The sequence below is a fragment of the Ornithorhynchus anatinus genome, chromosome X5 (genome assembly GCF_004115215.2).
Source record: "Ornithorhynchus anatinus isolate Pmale09 chromosome X5, mOrnAna1.pri.v4, whole genome shotgun sequence".
NCBI classification, from domain to species: Eukaryota; Metazoa; Chordata; class Mammalia; order Monotremata; family Ornithorhynchidae; genus Ornithorhynchus; species Ornithorhynchus anatinus.
In genome coordinates this window covers 24,740,740-24,752,222 of record NC_041753.1, presented here as the reverse complement: position 1 = coordinate 24,752,222, position 11,483 = coordinate 24,740,740, and the positions used below count along the sequence as shown (strand labels likewise).

At 47.9% G+C, this 11,483-nt stretch overlaps 1 non-coding gene across 1 annotated transcript; it reads right to left on the bottom strand.

Annotated features, from left to right (window-relative positions):
* Nucleotides 1-9,438: 9,438 nt before the first annotated feature.
* Nucleotides 9,439-9,572, bottom strand: LOC114808607. The gene has a single exon (XR_003756453.1). It is a non-coding gene; the product is annotated as a small nucleolar RNA SNORA7 (small nucleolar RNA).
* Between the last annotated feature and the right edge of the window lie 1,911 nt (nucleotides 9,573-11,483).

The following is an 11,483-nucleotide window of genomic DNA, read 5'->3' as shown; positions in this document are numbered from 1 at the left end:
GGTTAAGCCTCATGCCAAGCCTTCAGCAGTCCAAACTGCTGCCATGTTAATGCAATCACTCTTCCTATCCCACCTAGATTACTGCATCAGCCTCCTTGCTGACCTCTCAATTTCCTGTCTCTCCCACTCCAGTCCATACTTCACTCCGCTGCCCGGATCATCTTTCTAAAAAAATATTCAGGACATGTCACCCCCCACTCCTCAAAAATCTCCAGTGGTTGCCCATCCATCTCCATATCAAACAAAAACTCCTCACCATTGGCTTTAATGCACTCCATCACCTTGCCCCCTCTTACATCACCTCGCTTCTCTGCTTCTACATCCCAGCCCACATGCTTCACTCCTCTAGTGCTAGCCTTCTCACTGCACCTCCATCTCACCTGTCTCACCACCGACCCCTGGCCCACATCCTGCCTCTGGCCTGGAACACCCTCCCTCCTCAAATCCGACAGACCGTTACTCTCCCCCGCTCCCTTCAAAGCCTTATTGAAGGCACATCTCCTCCAAGAGGTCTTCCCAGATTAAGGCCCACTTTTCCTCATCTCTCACTCCCTTCTGTTTCGCCCTGACTCGCTCCCTTTGCTCTTCCCCACTCCAACCTCACAGAACTTAGATACATATCTGTAATTTTATTTATTTGTGTTGATGTCTATCTCCCCCTCTCTAGACTTCAAACTCATCGTGGGCAGGGAATGTGACTGTTTATGTCTTTCCCAAGCCCTTACTACGGTGATCTGCACCCAGTAAGTTCTTAATGAACACGATGGAATGAATGAATTAATTGTACCATTCAGGACAACAAAACATCTGGAAGTCACGTAACATCCCCCCGCCAAACCCACCCCGGTATTCCTGTTGTTCCCCAATTCCTCTGATGGACCTGAATTATTCCAGACTGCCCCACCTGCTCCCAGGCCCATTCCCAAACCTAACTGGACATCCCGCTTCCAGGACATTTTTTTCAGAGTCCAGATCTGCTGGCAGGGTCCAGAGGACAGAGGTTCCCACCAGGTGGGATCCTGGACCAATCAAGAGACACTCACAAGGACATCACACCAAACCTGTCCCATCTACAAGAATCCAACCTAACGTTTTTCTATTCTACTCTGTTAAATTACAGCTCAAAATACTAGGGGCAAATCTGCCTAATTGTTAGCCAGTGATCAAACCAGATGATATTAGCACCACTAAGATAAACGGTGTCATTTATTAACGGTAACTGGGTACCCACCTACCATGAGCAGAGTGGCTGTACTAAACAAGTTAGGAACATATGATGAAAGTAAAATAATAGCAATCATCCTGGTATTTCTTAAGCGCTTACTGTGTGCCAGGCACTGTACTGAGCGCTGGGGTGGATACGAGCAAATCGGGTTAGACACAGTCCCTGTCCCACATGAAGCTCACAGTCTCAAACCCCATTTTACAGATGAGGGAACTGAGGCACAGAGGAGTGAAGTGCCCAAGGTCACACAACAGACAAGTGGCCGAGCCAGGATTAGGAGAACCAGGGACTGACTTCGAGGAGCTCATAATCTCACGGGGGAGACGAGCGGACACAAATTGCAAGTACAACCAAGAATAGGAATGCAGCCACAGCCTTTCCATCGACTTCACCGGTAGCACAGACAGAGTACATTAAAACAACAGACTAAGAGACAGAAACTGAATTTAATACTCTACACCACTAGGTGACTGAACAAAGATGAAAGAATAGAATTAATTGAAAAAAATAGACTACTAGAAGCCACCGCAGGCCGGACCAAACTAAATGAATCATTTGAGACGCAGTGTGGCCTAGTGGAGAGGGCATGGGCCTGGGTGTCCAGGAGACCTGAATTCTAGTTCTGGCTCTGTCTGCTGTGGGACCCTGGACAAGTCACTTGACATCTCTGTGCCTCAGTTTTCTCATCTGTCTAATGGGGATAAGATTCCTATTCTCCTTCCCTTTAGACTGTAAGCTCACTGTGGGCAGGGAATGTGTCTTAGTACAGTGCTCTGCACACAGCAAGCGCTCAATAAATACAATTGGATGAATGAATGAGAACAGAGACTCTGCCCGATATCAGTATCTTGCAGCTTCCCCGGAGCTTGGCGCATATACGTGGCACTTAATAAGTACCATCAGTGCTATGAAAAGAAATTGGAACTTGGGCAAGAGGTTGTTCATTGATCAGTGGCTGGCTCCTACCATTTCAACACAGGATGTGAATGAAATGTTGTGGTGAGAAAAGCAGAACTTGACCCTGAGTTTATTTTAAAAAAGAAATATTCGAGATAAAACAGGAAAGTGATTGTGGAGAACGACCAACCAAAAGCAAGAGATAGTGGGTAACCAGTGACACTTGACTTCCTCTTGATTTCGCTCAAGGTAGTTTCTTTCTGAAATTTGAACTACATGTGAGAAATGCCATCTGAAAGTCCTTTGGAATTCCATAGGAGAATATGAGTTTTCCATGGCTCAAGGTTTAAAAGACTGAGGGAAACACAACATTTTGATGAAAGAGGAAACGGTCCTTTAAAGGCACAGTTGATTCATGGGTTTTCCTGGGCTCTTGGATCTCTGACAGCCCACCTAGACCTGTTTCTCTTGCAGAGATGGTCTGAGGACCAGGCCTAAGACCACTCACAGTGTCAGTGACAGGGCAAGCAGGATGGGAAAAAGCAGTCCAACAGGCTGCTTGACTCTCCCTCCTATAGTCGAGACGGGTAGAGTACTGGAACCTCTCCAGGTGCGACCCTGGGAGAGGGGATAATAGAACTAGTAGATAGGATTCCTGTTCTCAAGTAGCCTATGATCTAGCAGGAGAGAGAGGCACTAAAACAAATCTCACTACCTAGTGGAAAGAACATGGGCTTGGCAGTCAGAAAACCATCTTCCTCTCCCTTAGTCTGCAAGCCCCATGTGGGACAGGGACGGTGTCTCACCTGATTATCTTGTATCTAAACCAGCGCTTAGTACAGTGTTTGACACAGAGTAAGAACTTAACAAATACCATTATTATTATAGGAGGAAGTAATGTATTTTAAATATATATTCCTAAGTGTTAAAGGGGGTTTGTGAGACCTTAAATGCTCAAGTTACATAGACATGGAATCAATCACTCAATCAATGGGATATACTGGGCACTTACTGTGTGCAGAGCACTGTACTACGCATTTGGGAGAGTGCGGTACGACAGAGCTGGTGGACACGTAACCCAACCATGACGAGCATGCATTCTTTAAGGGGAGACAGACCTTACTACAAATAAATAATTTATAATATATAGTTTAGAGATGTGTACTTAAATGCTGTAGGGTTTAGGGTGGGGTGAACACCAAAAGCCTAAAGGTCACAGAGCCAAGTGCAGAGATGACACAGAAGGGAAAGGCAGCCAGGGAAAAGAGGGGAAGGCCTCTTGGAGGGGATGTGACCTTAATAAGGCTCTGAATGTGGGAAGAGTGGTGATCTGGCATATATGGAGGGAGTGGGAATTCCAGGCCAGAGGGAGGATGTGGGAAAGGAGTCAGCGGTGAGGATAGACAAGATCAGGGAAAGGTGAGCAAGCTGATGCTAGAAGAGCTAAGTGTCCCAGATGAGCTGTAGGAGATCAGTGAGGGGAGGTAGGACGGGAAAAGCTTACTGTGTGTTTTAAAGCTGATGGTAAGGAGTTTCTGTTTGATGTGGAGGTGGAGGTTCTCGAGGACCGGGGAAACATGGACTGAACATTTTTATAGAAAAATGATCCGGGCAGCAGAGTGAAGCATGGACTGGAGTGGGGAGAGTCAGGAGGCAGGGAGGTCAGCAAGGAGGCAGATGCAGTAGTCAAGGCGGGATAGAATAAATGCTTGGATCGATATAGTAGCAGATTGGATAAAGAGGAAAGGGCAGATTTCAGCGATGTTGTGAAGGTAGAGCTGACAGGATTTGGTGACAGATTGAATATGTGGGCTGAAAGAGAGAGATGAGTTGAGGATAATGCCAAGGTTATGGGCTTGTGAGATATGGCATTCTTGGTCTCCTTTGCAGGCTTCTCCTCCCCCTCCCATCCTCTAACTGTTGGGGTTCCTCAAGGGTCAGTTCTTGGCCCTCTTCTGTTCTCCATATACACTCACTCCCTCGGTGAACTCATCCGCTCTCACGGCTTCAACTATCATCTCTATACAGATGACACACAGATCTACATCTCTGCCCCGTCCTCTCCCCCTCCCTTCAGGCTCGTATCTCCTCCTGCCTCCAAGACGTCTCTACCTGGATGTCTGCCCGCCACCTAAAACTCAACATGGCCAAAACTGAGCTCCTCATCTTCCCTCCCAAGCTCTGTCCTCTCCCTGACTTCCCTATCACTGCAGCATGGCTCAGTGGAAAGAGCACGGGCTTTGGAGCCAGAGGTCATGGGTTCGGATCCCAGCTCTGCCACTTGTCAGCTGTGTGACTGGGGGCAAGTCACTTAACTTCTCTGAGCCTCAGTTACCTCATCTGTAAAATGGGGATTAAGACTGTGAGCCCCATGTGGGACAACCTGATTCCCCTGTGTCTACCCCAGCGCTTAGAACAGTGCTCTGCACATAGTAAGCGCTTAACAAATACCAACATTATTATTATTATGGTATGACCATCCTTCCCGTCTCTCAAGCCCGCAACCTCGGTGTCATCTTTGACTCGGCTCTCTTGTTCACCCCACACATCCGATCCGTCACCAAGACCTGCCGGTCTCACCTTTATAATATCGCCAAGATCCGCCCTTTCCTCTCCACCCAAACGACTATCTTACTGCTACAGGCTCTCATAATATCCCGGCTGGATTATTGTGTCAGCCTGCTCTCTGCTCTCCCTTCCTCCTCTCTTTCCCCGCTCCAGTCTATTCTTCACTCCGCTGCCCGTCTCAACTTCCTGCAGAAACACTCTGGGCATGCCACTCCCCTTCTTAAAAACCTCCAGTGGTTGCCTATCAACCTCCGCACGAAACAAAAACTTCTCACTCTAGGCTTCAAGGCTCTCCATCACCTTGCCCCCTCCTATCTATCCTCCCTTCTCTCTTTCTACTGCCCACCCCGCACGCTCCGCTCCTCTGCCGCCCACCTCCTCAGCGTCCCCTGTTCTCGCCTCAACCCCCGGGCCATGTCCTCCCGCGGTCCTGGAATGCCCTCCCTCCTCACCTCCACCAAACTAATTCTCTTCCCCTCTTCAAAACCCTACTTAAAGCTCACCTCCTCCAAGAGGCCTTCCCAGACTGAGCTCCCCCTTTTCCCTCTGCTCCCTCTGCTTCCCCTCTACCCCCCCTTCACCTCTCCTCAGCTAAGCCCTCTTTTCCCCCCTTTCCCTCTGCTCCTCCACCTCTCCCTTCCCCTCCCCTCAGCACTGTACTCGTCCGCTCAACTGTATATATTTTCATTACCCTATTTATTTTGTTAATGAGATGTACATCACCTTGATTCTATTTATTTGCTATTGTTTTAATGAGATGTTCATCCCCTTGATTCTATTTATTGCTATTCTTTTTGTGTGTCTGTCTCCCCCAATTAGACTGTAAGCCCATCAAAGGGCAGGGACTGTCTCTATCTGTTACCAATTTGTACATTCCAAGCGCTTAGTACAGTGCTCTGCACATAGTAAGCACTCAATAAATACTATTGAATGAATGAATGAATGAATGGTATTATCTACAGGGGTGGGAAAGACAGGGAGAGAACAATTTGCCAGGGAAGATAAGGAGTTCCGTTGCGGACACGTTTAGTTTGAAGCTTTATTGGGACGTCCAGGTAGGGATGTCCCAAAGGCAGAAGAAAATGTGAGACTGCGGAGATGGAGAAAGGTCAAGGCTGGAGATGTAGATTTGGGAATCATCGGCCTAGAGATGGTCATTGAAGCCATGGGAGCAAATGAGTTCTCCAAAGGAGTGGGTGTTGATGGAGAATAGAAGGAGACCCAGAACCGAGCCTTGAGGTTTCCCACCTGTCAGCGGGTGGAAGGCAGAAGAGAAGCCTGCAAAAGAAACTGAGAGGCAGCAGAAAGATAGGAAGAGACCCAGGAGAGGACAGTGTCAGGTTTTTTTTTTAAATGGTATTTGTTAAGTGCTTACTATGTACCAGGCACTGTTCTAAGAGTTGGGGTAGGTAATCAGGTTAGACACAGTGCCTGTCCCACATAGGGCTCACAGTTTTAATCCCCGTTTTACAGATGAGGCAACTGAGGCATAGAGAAGTTAAGTGACTTGCCCAAGGTCACACAGAAGACAAACGGTGGAGCTGGGGGTAGAACCTTCTGACTCCCAGGCCCGTGCTCTATCCATACTGCTTCTCTCAGGGAAATCAAGTTGGGATAAAGTTTCAAGGAGACTTTCATTGTCCAGTATCGAAGGCAGCTGAGGGGCAGTGGAGATTTTAGGGAGATCACACCTGATGGTTTAAATTTTGTTAATGAAGTATGTCCAGGTCATTAGGAGAAAGAGATGGTGGGAGCAGGAGGACAGGAGGTTTGAGGAAGGAATTAAACATCTGAATGGAAGTTGGGGAATACAAGGTGAAGAAATTAGAAATCAACTGGCGAGGAACAATGCAGGGAGGAAATGTCATTTCAGAAGGGCTCTGAAGGTTAGCTTGAGAGGAACAAAAAGTTAAGGTGGGTGGTAGGGGGAGAAGAGCATGATTAGGTGGGAGGGAAAGAGCCGATTGAGTGCCTTAAAGGCTATGTACAGATAGAAGGTTATCTTGGGAGGACTGAAGAGAGCAGATAGGTAAGATGGAGAGAGTTGGAGAATTTCTGTTTGATGCGGAGGGTCAAAGGGAGTCAGTGGATTGTTTGGAGGAGTGGAGCGGTGTGTGCCAGGTGGCACTTCAAGACAATAATCCATTCATCAGCGTGTGGTAGGAGAACGTGGAGGCAAGGAGACCGGTGAAAAGGTGACACAATAGTCTAGCCGTAAATGACCAGAACTTGTACCAAAGTGGTGGTGGCTCACTGCCTCCCCCTTGTTACACAGATCAATCACTTGATCCATCAATATCTGGGAAGATTCCAGAATGAATCAAACACGAAATAAGCCCTCACCCCTCTGAAACCGCCCTCTCAAAGGTCACCAATAACCTCCTTCTTGCCAAATCCAATGGCTCCTACTCCATCCTAATCCTCCTCGACCTCTCAGCTGCCTTTGACACCGTGGACCATCCCCTTCTGCTCAACACGTTCTCCAACATTGTTTTCACTGACTCCGTCCTCTCCTGGCTCTCCTCATCTCTCCGGCCGTTCATTCTCAAGTCTCCTTCGCGGTCTCCTCCTCCCCCTCCCATCCCCTAACTCTAGGGGTCCCTCAAGGGTCAGTTCTTGGTCTCCTTCTATTCTCCATCTACACTCACTTCCCTGGAGAACTCATTCGCTCCCACGGCTTCGACCACCATCTCTACGCGGATGACACCCAAATCTATATCTCCTCCCCTGTTCTCTCTCCCTCCCTCCAGGCTCGCAACTCCTCCTGCCTTCAGGACATCTCTAAAACACAAGTCCAAGAAAGAGCTCCTTATCCTCCCTCCCAAACCCTGGCTTCTCCCTGACTTTCCCGTCACTGTGGACGGCACAACCAACCTTCCCGTCTCACAAGCCCGCAACCTTGGTGTCATCCTTGACTCTGCTCTCTCAATCACCCCACATATCCACTCCGTCACCAAAGCCTGCCGGTCTCACCTTCACAACATCACCAAGATCCTCCTTTTCCTCTCCATCCAAACCGCTACCATGTTAGTACAATCACTCATCCTATCCCGACTGGACTACTGCATCAGCCTCCTCTCTGACCTCCCAACCTCCTGTCTCTCTCCACTTCAGTCCATACTTTACTCTGCTGCCCAGATTATCTTTCTACAGAAATGTTCTGGGCATGTGACCGCCCCCCCCCCCCCCCGCATCAGTTGATAGGCAGTGGTTGCCTATCAACCTCCATATCAAACCAAAACTCCTCACTACCACATCCAAGCCCACACCCTCCACTCTTCTGGTGCTAACCTCCTCACTGTGCCTCGATCTCACCTGTCCCGTCGATCCCTGGTTCACGTCCTACCAGTGGTCTGGAACGCCCTCCCTCCTCATATTCACCGAACAATCAAACTTCCCCCCTTCAAGACTCACCTCCTCCAAGAGACCTTCCCAGACTAAAGCTCTCTTTTCGTCAGCTCCCCTTCCCCCCCACGACACACCGACTCGCTCCCTTTTTTCTCTACCCCCCTTCCCCACCCCACAGAACTTGTATATATATGTACATATCCATAATTCTATTTATTTCTATCGATGCCTGTTTGCTCGTTTTGATGTATATATATCTAATAATTCTATTTATTTATATTGTTGTGTGTTTACTTGTTTTGATGTCTGTCTCCTCCCTTCTAGACCGTAAGCCCGATGTGGGCAGGGATTGTCTCTCTTTATTGCTGAATTGTACTTTCCGAGGTTTTAGTACAGTGCTCTACACACAGTAAGCACTCAGTAAATACGATTGAATGAATGGATGAATGAATGAAAGAAAGAGTATATGGCCCCTCTCAAGATTGCACCTGGAGAGTTTCCAGTCCTCTACCAGTCTCGGCTATGGGAGGGAGAGTCAAGCTGGGCCATACCCATTCCATTCCTAGCTTGGGCAGTGGCTAGCGAGTGGCAGGCCATCTGCTACAAGCCAAAACTCACCTGTGCTGGGCAGCAACAGCATGAGACAGTCGAGGGTGGAAACAAGTTTACTGCATAGAAGGCAATGGTAAAATGCTTCTGTATTTTTACCAAGAAAACTCTATGGATACATTACCAGAACAATTGCAGATGGAGCTGGGGCATTCTGGGAGAGATGTGTTCATGGAGTCGTTATGGGTCGGAAACAACTCAACAGCATAAGACAAGAAAAGAAGAGTATATGATACCAGGAAGCCAATGATGCGGCTTTTTCCGAGAACCATTGTTATATATACACATCCAATGAATTTTCCTTCTGAGATAGCGACAGACCATTCTACTTTTATGTGGCTGCTCCAGATGGTAGTCATGATGGCTCGATGTCCCTTAGGTGGGCAAAAGGAGGGGAAAGGTGTCAAGTATTGCCCTACAGAAATCAGAACTGGAGTCATTTCTATTTCATTTCCTCGTTATAGCTTGGACAAAACAAACAAGGGGTTATAATAATAATGATAATAATAAAAATAATAATGATAGTTAAGCACTTACTATGGGTCAAGTGCTTTCTAAGCACAGGAGTCTGTCCTATGCTGTCAAGTCATCTCTGACACATAGTGACACCATGGCCACATCTCTCCCAGAACGCCCCAGCTTTACCTGTGATCATTCCTGTAGTGTACCCATAGAGTTTTGTTCATAAAAATACAGAAGTGGTTTACCAGCGCCTCCTTCTGCACTTTAAACTTGAGCCTCCACCCTCGACTCTCTCCCATGCCTCCGCTGCCCAGCACGGGTGAGTTTTGACTTGTAGCAGATTACCTTCCACTCGCTAGCCACTGCCCAAGCTAGGAATGGAATGGATGTGCCTCTGGTTGAATCTCCCGTAATCAAGACTGGTAGAGTACTGGAAACTCTCCAGGTGTGACCCTGAGAGGGGCGAGCACTGGGGTAGATACAAGTTAATCAGGTTAGGCACAGACCCTGTTCCACATGGGGCTCACAGTCTAAATAGGAGGAAGAATAGGGGTTGAATCCCCATTTTACAGATGAGGAAACTGAGGCCCAGAGAAGTCATGTAATCTGCCGCAGGTCACACAACAGGCAAGTGGCAGAGTTAGGATTAGAAGCCAGGTCCTCCGACTTCCAGGCCCATGCTCTTTCCACTAGGCCACGGGAATAACAGTCAGTCAATCATATTTATTGAGCACTTACTGTGCGCAGAGCTGGCACTAAGCAGAGCTGGCTTAAGAGAGTACAATATAACAATATACAGACACACTCCCTGCCCCCAACGAGCTGACAGTCTACAGGGGGACAGACATTAATATAAATAAATAAATGACAGATAAGTACATAAGTGCTGTGGGGCTGGGAGGGGGGGATGAATAAAGGGAGCAAGTCAGGACGATACAGAAGGGAGTGGGAGAAGAGGAAAGGAGAGCTTAGTAAGGGAAGGCCTCTTGGAGGAGATGTGCCTTCAAAAAGGCCTTGAAGCAGGGGAGAGTAATTGTCTGTCGGATACGAGGAGGGAGGGTGTTGCAGGCCAGAGGCAGGACGTGGGTGAGAGGTCGGCAGCCAGATAGAAGAGATCGAGGTACAGTAAGAAGGTTAGCATTAGAGAAGTGAAGTGTGCGGGCTGGGTTGTTTTAGGAGAGTAGCAAGGTGAGGTAGGAGGGGAGAAGGTGATTGAGTGCTTTAAAGCCAATGGTGAGAAGTTTCTGTTCGATGTGGCGGTGGATGGGCACCCACTGGAGTTTCTTGAGGGCTATGGAAACACGGCCTGAACGTCTTTGATCTGAGCAGCAGAATGAAGTATGGATTGGGGTCAGGAGAGACAGGAGGCAGGGAGGTCAGCAAGAAGGCTGATAGAGTAATCAAGGCGGGAGAGGATGAGTGATTGGATTAACATGGTAGCGGTTTGGATGGAGAGGAAAGGACGGATGTTAGCGATGTTGTGAAGGTTGAACCGAGAGGATTTAGTGATGGATTGAATATGTGGGCTGAATGAGAAAGAGGAGTCGAGGATAATACCAAGTTTACAAGCTCGTGAGACAGGAAGGATGGCGGTGCCGCCTACAGTGATGGGACAGTCCGGGCGAGGACGGGGTTTGGGTGGGAAGATAAGAACTTCCATTTTAGACATATCAAGTTTAAGGAGATGGGAGGACACCCAGTAATAATAATAATAATATAATTATGGCATTCGTTAAGGGCTTACTCTGTGCTTACCCTGAACGAAGCGCTGGGGTGGATACAAGCAAATCAAGTTGGACACAGTCTGTGTGCCACATAGGTCTCACAGTCTCAATCTCGATTTTACAGAGGCGGTAACTGAGGCACAGAGAGATGAAGTGACTTGCCCAAGGTCACAAAGCAGACAAGTGGTGGAACAGGGAACAAAACCTATGACCTTGTGACTCACAGGCCTGTGGTCTATCCACTACACCAAGTAGAGATGTTCTGAGTGCCAGAGGAAATGCGAAACTGGAGAGGGGGAGGGAGATCGGGGCCGGAGATGTAGATTTGGAGATTCTCTGCAGAGAAGTGGTAGTTGAAGCCATGTAATCAAATGAGATCCTTCAGTGACCCTCACAAAGCGGAAAAATGGTCCTGTAAAAAAAAAAAAAGATAGTTTAGTAGGGACAACAGATGCACTGGGGAGTGAAAACTAAAAGGTATAAATGCAGGCTAGGGGCAGGGCAAATGGGAGGAAAAATAAAACAAACCTGGGGGACATAGTTGGCCTTAATCTCAAAAATAGGTCAGTATTTTGAAGAAAGCCAACATTGCTCTAGGGTTGTATTAATGGGAGGATGATGTGAGGGGCAAGAAGTAATCCTGCCAGCAT